The sequence below is a fragment of the Ovis aries genome, chromosome 2, assembly GCF_016772045.2.
Source record: "Ovis aries strain OAR_USU_Benz2616 breed Rambouillet chromosome 2, ARS-UI_Ramb_v3.0, whole genome shotgun sequence".
In the NCBI taxonomy this organism is placed as follows: Eukaryota; Metazoa; Chordata; class Mammalia; order Artiodactyla; family Bovidae; genus Ovis; species Ovis aries.
The window spans coordinates 160098074-160106296 of record NC_056055.1 but is presented as its reverse complement, the minus strand read 5'-3'; the positions used below and the strand labels follow the sequence as shown (position 1 = coordinate 160106296).

The following is an 8223-nucleotide window of genomic DNA, read 5'->3' as shown; positions in this document are numbered from 1 at the left end:
ATACCTTCTGAGACCAGTTTTCTCTGTTAATATTTTCATATTTCACATTTATATGTTAGATTATCTGATCAATGACTTTGTCCCTCACTAGACTGAAAGCTCAGTGAGACATGGCATCAGCTATGCTTTTGTTTTGCTCATCATTGTCTTTTCAGCTTCTGGTACGTACCTTTTGTTGAACAGATGTTTGGTAAAAGAGTAAGTTTGCTCTGTCTGCAAAATGTATTGCTATTCTTTTAATACAAGATTCCAAGAAACTTTAACACTTCCTAATTTAATTATTCGATGTACTTTCACAGTGTCTGTCCTAGGACACCTCTACATTTGTCCAATCTACCAGTCATGGAGAATGTTGGCAAAGGGGCACTTTTGTGTTAGATTTGCAAGACTGTACCCTGCGCCTTCCCCCTAAAGAGGAAGGAATGGCTGCTGGGATCCCAAGAGCCTGTGACATTCAAGGGTCTCCCAAGGTTGGAGAGCCAGACCCTGCACAGAGTGCACCAAGAAGAGACATGTTTCTAGCGAACTATGAAATCTTTTGGGAGAATTCTCTTTTCTTGTTGGAGGTCAACTCTCATTGTGAAAAAGGGGAAGATAGCTATATAACATGAAGTGTAGATATGGACTACTCACTGGTGACTCTTCAAAAGACCACCAGAAACACTTGCAGATGAGGCAAAGGTTCATTTATTAACTCTACTGCAATGTGGAGAACATCTGCTGCAAAGTCTTAGTGACTCAAAGACTCAAAATCAGAAAATTAGGAAAGGACATGGGAGACTGAATGTACAAATGCACAATGACTGGATCATATATAACAACAGAACTCTGACCCACAGCCTCTGCAACTAACAAGTCAGGAAGCCAAACCACAACCTTTTCAGCAATTAGCCTAAAATGGTCAAGCCTGGTCAATGACTGACAGCTCCTCTACTTCTGCCCTCTCTCCCAAACCCAGGATTAACCAGAGAAAGCCAAATATGATCCTCAAACCCATCAGACAGGATTCCCTGCTTCTGGTCACCTGAGTACTCCAGCATGACAGCAATGCATACCAGAAGTTGTCTCTCTCTCTTTTTTTTAATTATAAAGTTTTACGACTCTTCTGCTTGTGTTCAGTCGCTGCCAAATGCAAATGATGGTGGCTGAAATCTCTTGCTCTAGTAAACTCTGAATAAACAGCCCCTGTTCTCATTTTTGAGTTCCTTTCACTTATTTCCAAAGGTATTTACGATGTTTTTAGAGTCTGAGCTGGGATTTCTAGGCAAGTCTTGAAAAGCAGGGACTGGTTGGAATGGGCAGAGTCTATAACAGAACATTTTTGGTAGGCACAGGTAGGAGAGAGTCTGGAAGTATTCACATGAGAAGTTAGCCTTAAAACGTGAACAGTTTACTTTCCAGAGGACTTCCCTGGTGGTCCAGTGCTTGAGCCTCCCTGCTTCCAACGCAGGGGGCACAGGTTCAATCCCTCGTCAGAAAACTAAGATCCCACACGGTGCATGGTATGGCTTCTCTGGTAAATCAGCTGGTAAAGAATACACTTGCTATGCAGGAGACCCTGGTTCAATTCCTGGGTCGGGAAGAATCCCTGGAGAAGGGATAGGGCTACCAACTCCAGTATTCCTGGGCTTCCCTGGTGGCTCTGCTGGTAAAGAATCTGTCTGCAATGGGGGAGACCTGGGTTCGACCCGTGGTTTGGAAAGATCCCTTGGAGAAGGGAACAGCTACCCACTCCAGTATCCTGGCCTGGAGAATTCCATGGACTGTATAGTCCAGGGGGTCACAATGAGTCGGATATGACTGAGCTTTCCAGAAGGAAGTATTCCCTAGAGCAAAGAGCTAAGCTATTTTTGTTTGGTACCAGTAATACTTAACATAGGGAGGGAAAAGTTATGCTTGGTCTAAGACACAGTTAATTCAAGGCCAGAGAATTACGTTGATTCCAGTTCTTGGGATTGGAGGGAAAGAAATTCATGGAAAAATTTATGAGGGAAAAAAAATTCATTTTTAAGTTCATCCTTGTATTTTTTCTTTTCCTTCCAACTTAGACAACAAGGTTGGTCACTTGACTAATACCCTCATTAGCATAAACAACTTACTTAGCTATTGTCCTTTGGTCCTAACCCACAAAGTGCTAAACCTGGATTAATCCGACACTGTGGGATACAACTGTTTTTCATCTTTTGTTCCAACAACTATCTGCTGGTGGTGGTTAGGAGGAACAGTGAGCTCAGAGGGTGCTGAAGCCAAGTGAGGTCTCAGAAGGAACAAGCACATGTCTGCTATGTGCACAAGTGGAGAGAGGGGAGAGTTTAAACTTAAAATACTTAAGTCTCAGAAATGTATGTATATCTCATATCCAACGACCTCCTGGGTAACGTTACCTGGATATTCTACAACAAATCTGCATATGTCCAAAATTGAAATTATAATTGCTCTTTCACCAAAGGTTTGCTAATCGATCCATCAGATTGGCCTTGTGATCCTTGTTGGCACAGCAACCCAGGCAACCATTACCACCACTCAGGTTAACACAAAATTCAAGATAAATCCTCTTTGCGATCTAGCTAAGGAAATTTGTCCTGATTGTGGAATTACAGGCATCAACAATGGGATGAGGAAAGATGAAAACATAACCTCTTGAAATTTTATCTCATTTTTTCTTGGCCCTGAGCACAGAAGTAAGGTCACAAGCAAAAATTCAACCAGTCCTGAATTATCTCAGGTACAGTGACAGACACTGGGGAAAATAAAGATGATGAAACTTTTAGACCTTTTTGAATTTATTCAATATCCCATTCAGCTTACATCCATCTGCCCATCTCTCACGACTTCCTCTCCTTAATCTCTAATATTTTCATTGTCAGGTGGTAATTAGGTAATTCTTATTTATGGGAAGGATTACCATGTCAATTCTATGTGGTTTCTGTGTTTATGCAAAAAGCGCTCCCTGACAAAAACACATATAAAACTGATGTGTTAAAGCAACTGAGGGGTCTTTCCTGGCAGCCAAGATTACCATTTCCTGGTAGAAAAACTGGTAGAGAAAATTGAGTTCTTTTAATAAATTCCATAATTGCTTAGTTGTAAATGATTTTTTTAAAAGTCACTTGACTGTGCAAACTGGTTAGAGTAGAAATATTTTAATAATATTTCAAGAGCTTAATGTCAACCATCAGTGTCCAATAAGTGAAAATTACTTTTAGCGATACATCTGGAAATAGGATGGTGTTTTGAGCCCAAATCTCTCAAGCTTTGCATAAAATCTGGATTTTCATTTCTACTGTGCGCCTGTTATATAAACTTCTGATGTTTGTTACAGAGGAAAAAAAGATAAACCAGACATTACTTGGAATATTGAAAAATGAGTAGAATGTTAAGACCTGTTAAATTTATTGTTTGCTCATTGAGAGAAAAAAAGTGAATAATTCATTTAAGGGAAACATTGTTACTTAAAGAAAGGGCAATATTTTAATAAGTAGAAGGAGGAAGGGAATATATTTTGAAATAGGAGCTGCATCACTGGAATGAAAAATGTAATGTGACAAAGTAGCTACTTTGAAGAAGAAAACACTCATCTGAATGGAAAATTTTGTTATAGTCCTGTAAAATTTCAACTTTATCTTCATTCTTCTCTGTTCATTCATTTAACTAATATTTATTGAGAGCCTACTCTGTACTGGCATTGTGTGAGGCATTGCTGATATTTTGGTAAATAAGACAGTCACAGTTTCTTCTTTCACTAAGACTGTTTAGCGGAATTTCATTAATGATTAATTCACGCACTCACTATACTGGGTTTTGAGCAAACTCCAGGAGATGGTAAAAGACAGGGAAGCCCGGTGTACTGCAGTCCATGGGGTCACAAAGACTCGGACATGACTTAGCAACTGAACAACAACATTATATTAGGTAAAATGAGCTTTAACTCTGTGCGACAGGAAACTTGAATTAACAATGGTTTAAACAACTGTCTCATCTAAATGTAGATCATCCAGACCTCAAATTATTTTGGGCCCATCATCATAAAAACCTCAAGTCTTTTTATCCTGCTGCTCTGCCATTCCTAACTAGTATATACATTAAGCTTTTGAGTCTTTTTCTTTCACTTACATAGTGCATTGGGATATAGAACATTGTTTCTATCAACAGCTTGTCCGTTTTCATTATCAAATAGTATTCCATTCTATGGATGTACTATGTTTTACTTAGGTTTTTCTCATTTGAGGGACTTTAGAGTTGTTTTAAGATTTTAGTGATTCAGTTCAGTTCAGTTCAGTCACTCAGTTGTGTCCGACTCTTTGCGACCCCATGAATCGCAGCATGCCAGGCCTCCCTGTCCATCACCAACTCCTGGAGTTCACTCAGACCCACGTCCATCGAGTCCGTGATGCCATCCAGCCATCTCATCCTCTGTCATCCCCTTCTCCTCCTGCCCCCAATCCCTCCCAGCATCAGTCTTTTCCAATGAGTCAACTCTTCGCATGAGGTGGCCAAAGTACTAGAGTTTCAGCTTCAGCATCATTCCCTCCAAAGAAATCCCAGGGTTGATCTCCTTCAGAATGGACTGGTTGGATCTCCTTGCTGTCCAAGGGACTCTCAAGAGTCTTCTCCAACACCACAGTTCAAAAGCATCAATTCTTCCGCGCTCAGCCTTCTTCACAGTCCAACTCTCACATCCATACATGACCACAGGAAAAACCATAGCCTTGAATAGACGGACCTTAGTCGGCTTAAACTGATATAAATATTTATTTAGAGGATTTTGCATGAATATAGGCCTATCATTTCACTTTGGTAAATATCTGGTGGAAAACTGGGCCATATGGAGAAGTGTATACTGAATTTTACAATATCTGTGGAACTGAGAGTTGCAGTCCCACTTTGCATTCCCATCAGCAATATACAAGCATTCTGGTTGCTCTGCATCCTTATCAGAATTTGACATCATCAGATTTTTCCAACTATCATATTAAGTGTATGATAGTATCTCATTGTAGTTTTAATTAGCATTTCATTAATGATTAGTGGAACTGAGATAGATTAGTATCTTCTGCTACAAGTCCTGTGTCAGATATATGATTTGCAAATATTTTCTCCCAGTCTATATCTTTTCATTCTGTCAACAGTTTCGTTTGAAGAACAAATGTTTTTAATTTTGATAAAGCCCAATTTATTTATTCTTTTATAGATTGTGGTTTGGATCTTAAAATTGAACATTTATATGTTAAAAGCCAATATAAAAAGAACAAAAGAATAAATTCCTCCTAACAACAGATTATCTACAAGTAGTATATTAGCTATGTCTCCAAAATATGACATCAAACAAGAATAAATTAGATAATTTTTGTAGGGAGAACTAGATTACAGTCATAAAAGATGAGACAAGGATCTAATAATTTTAATTTTTAAAGCATAGAAGTAAAGGCTTTTAGATTCTGCACAACTGTAGTATATAAATAAATGAAATGAAATGCTTTGCGGAGGCTTTGAATACCCATTCACTTATTTATCCATTCATTTCTTTAAGAATGTTTACTGAGCACCTAGAGTGAGCCAGGCACTGTGTTCTGGATGTCAGTACATAGATGAATATGATGGGAGATAGAGCTCTGGACAAACAAATCAACAGGTTAGAGCACAATGTGGTAACTATAGTTGGCATTTGTTCAAAGTAACCCATGGTTCTTTTTGCACAGGTAGCAGTTTCATCACACTTATCTCATTTGCAATTATTTATTTGTGTCACAGGCCTTAATGTTTGTCTCTCTCATAGTCTATTCCAGAAATATAAATACATGTTTTCTTCATAGTGACTAGAACATAATAGGAGCTGGATAATCAATCGTTGAATAAAGTAAGTGTTTGCTATTGAAGTATAGAGAGGAAGAGTTGCTAAATCTGCTCTGGGGTCTCATTTAAAAAGGTGACATTTGAAGTGAGTCTTGAAGCAGAAGTAGGAACTTACTGGTGCAGTGGGGTGGGGCTGGAGAGGAAGAGAAGGGCATTGTAGCACTAAACAGTCTTAGCCATGGGGACTCGAAGTCACATAACATCTGTGCGAAGGACAAAAAAGTTGCAGTAGGGTAGCATCATCCTATGTAGGGAAGCGTGGGGCAGCACGAAGCCAAAATGGAAAGCAGGGATTGGGATAGGAATGAAAGGCCTTGTCAACCAAGGTAGGTTTGAACTTCATAGCAATGGAGCTGGGGAGGGTAATGGATCTTAAGCTTTTAAGTGACATGATCAGTAAAGCAGTTAAGACTATGGCTGAGGCCCGGATAAGAGATGATAGGTGTGGCAGTGGCAGTTGAGATGCTGTGGAGAGACAGACTTAATGCTGTTCCAGGAGACCAAATTTATGGGACTTGGTGACTGAAAAGATGTGAAGGGTGAACTAGAAGGAGAATTTAATATTTCAGCTCTTCTGATGCTTGGAGAGTATTGTATGTAGGAAATTAACAAATTATATTTTTTCCTGATTAATAAGTATTACATATTTTTTTAGAAAATTCAGGCAAGTATAAAGAAGAAAAAAATTCATCTGTTGTCACAGTCCACAGAGATAAACCACTTGCAATATTTTGAGTGCCTATCGTTCTAAAATAGATCCTAAGGATGCTATCTCCACAAAGAACTTAAGTCTCATGAACAGCATTAATATATTGAACCTAATTTTGAGCCCAAATGTTAAGTTTTGATTATAGTGCGAGCTGAGTCAGTTAAAAAAAAAAAGAGAGAGAAATGAAGTGAATTAGGTACATGGATGGGAACTTCCCAAGACAGAATTTCTTCCCTGGAAACTAAATAAGGCAGCGATGACCATCCAGGACGCGTTCTCATTAGTACCAGAGTCCCACAGGTAACCTGCCGGGTCACTGAGGGACATTTCCAGGTTCCGTTTGATTAATTCATGTTCAATTCATTCAATGTGCTGAGCCCTGCAGGAAGGCAGCACACCGCAGTGATCATCTCCCGTGTCCAAATGTTCTAAAGAAGTGATAATTATGTTTGCCCACTTGAATCTAGAGCTTGTGTGAACCTGTGCACATCAACTCTAAGTAAGAGAAAACTTTCTGAGGTCCAGAAGCTGTGAATAAAACAAACAAACAAAAAACAATATCTGAGACCCTTCCAAATAGGGAAAATGGGAGGGAAGTTTAAAAAAAAAAAAGAAAAAGGATATTTTTATATTGAGCAGGAGTAGATTACGAGGAGGGGTAGAGGCAGGAAGGTTCAAAGGAGAAAGGCCAAGGAAGCGGGGATATGGGGGGTGCGGGGGTAGGGGGCTCGGTTGAAAGATGGACAAACAAATGTAGCCACCCGGGCGGCCGTCCTAGCAAAGGCATCCTGCAGGTCAGGTACCTGGCGGAGGTGGGGCAGCTGGGGGCGAGCTGCCGGCTCGCAGATGGAGTCCTTCCTTCAGACCTTTCCTGGACACCACGAGTTCCCCCACCCCCAACACCAAAAAAACCACACAAAACCCCAGTCCCCGCCGGACCTCGACGGAGCTCGGAGGGGAGGAGGGGGAAGTGGGGCCGTCCGTGCTCAGCTTCCACTCTTGAGGCTCCGGCTTGAAAAGTCCCCGAGAGTCAAACATGATTTACACCAGGGAAGAAAAAAAATCAATACCACCAGAGTGGGGAGCGGGGGGGTCTACCTGAGGGAAATGTTTGGCAGAGGAGGGGGAGCTTTCCCCACCAAAGCCCAGAACGCGACTATCGCTTCCTCACGAGGATCGGCCATCACCACCCCGGCTCTCCGCCCCTCCGTCTCCCGCCCCGAGGGGTTGCTCTTCTGTTGCAAACGTCAAGTGGTCTAGGTTTGCCCTGGGTTAGGAGCTCGACTAAGTTTTTCAGCTCGGGTTCTTAGGTGCATCGGTTTTCGCAAGACTCTGGGGGTGGCGGGGAGTAGGCTTTGGCTGGGGCCATTTTTACACGGCCGGGCTTTCTCTCATTCGGCTACCGGCCAGGGTGAAGCGAGCGGCGCAAGGGTTCCTTACAGGAAGGGGTCGGTGCAACCTGAGCAAACTGCTGGTTTTGAACGCTCACCGCGAACGCGTTTCAAGAGCAGGTCTCACATCCTCCCGGTTCCGTCAGCGGAACTCGGCAGACTCGCCCAACAGGCCAGAGCGCGGAGCCGGGAAACCCCACCTGCGCCGGGGAGCCAGCTCCGGTCGGCGGGAGTTTGCACACTGGGCGCTCAGGCGGACTCTCCCGGAGT

At 41.8% G+C, this 8223-nt stretch overlaps 1 long non-coding RNA gene across 1 annotated transcript; it reads right to left on the bottom strand.

Annotated features, from left to right (window-relative positions):
• Window positions 1-4736: 4736 nt before the first annotated feature.
• On the bottom strand, window positions 4737-8196 carry LOC121818715 (uncharacterized). The gene is made up of 2 exons (XR_006058781.2): window positions 8052-8196; window positions 4737-7090 (listed from the first exon to the last, which is right to left on the bottom strand). It is a non-coding gene; the product is annotated as an uncharacterized LOC121818715 (long non-coding RNA).
• Between the last annotated feature and the right edge of the window lie 27 nt (window positions 8197-8223).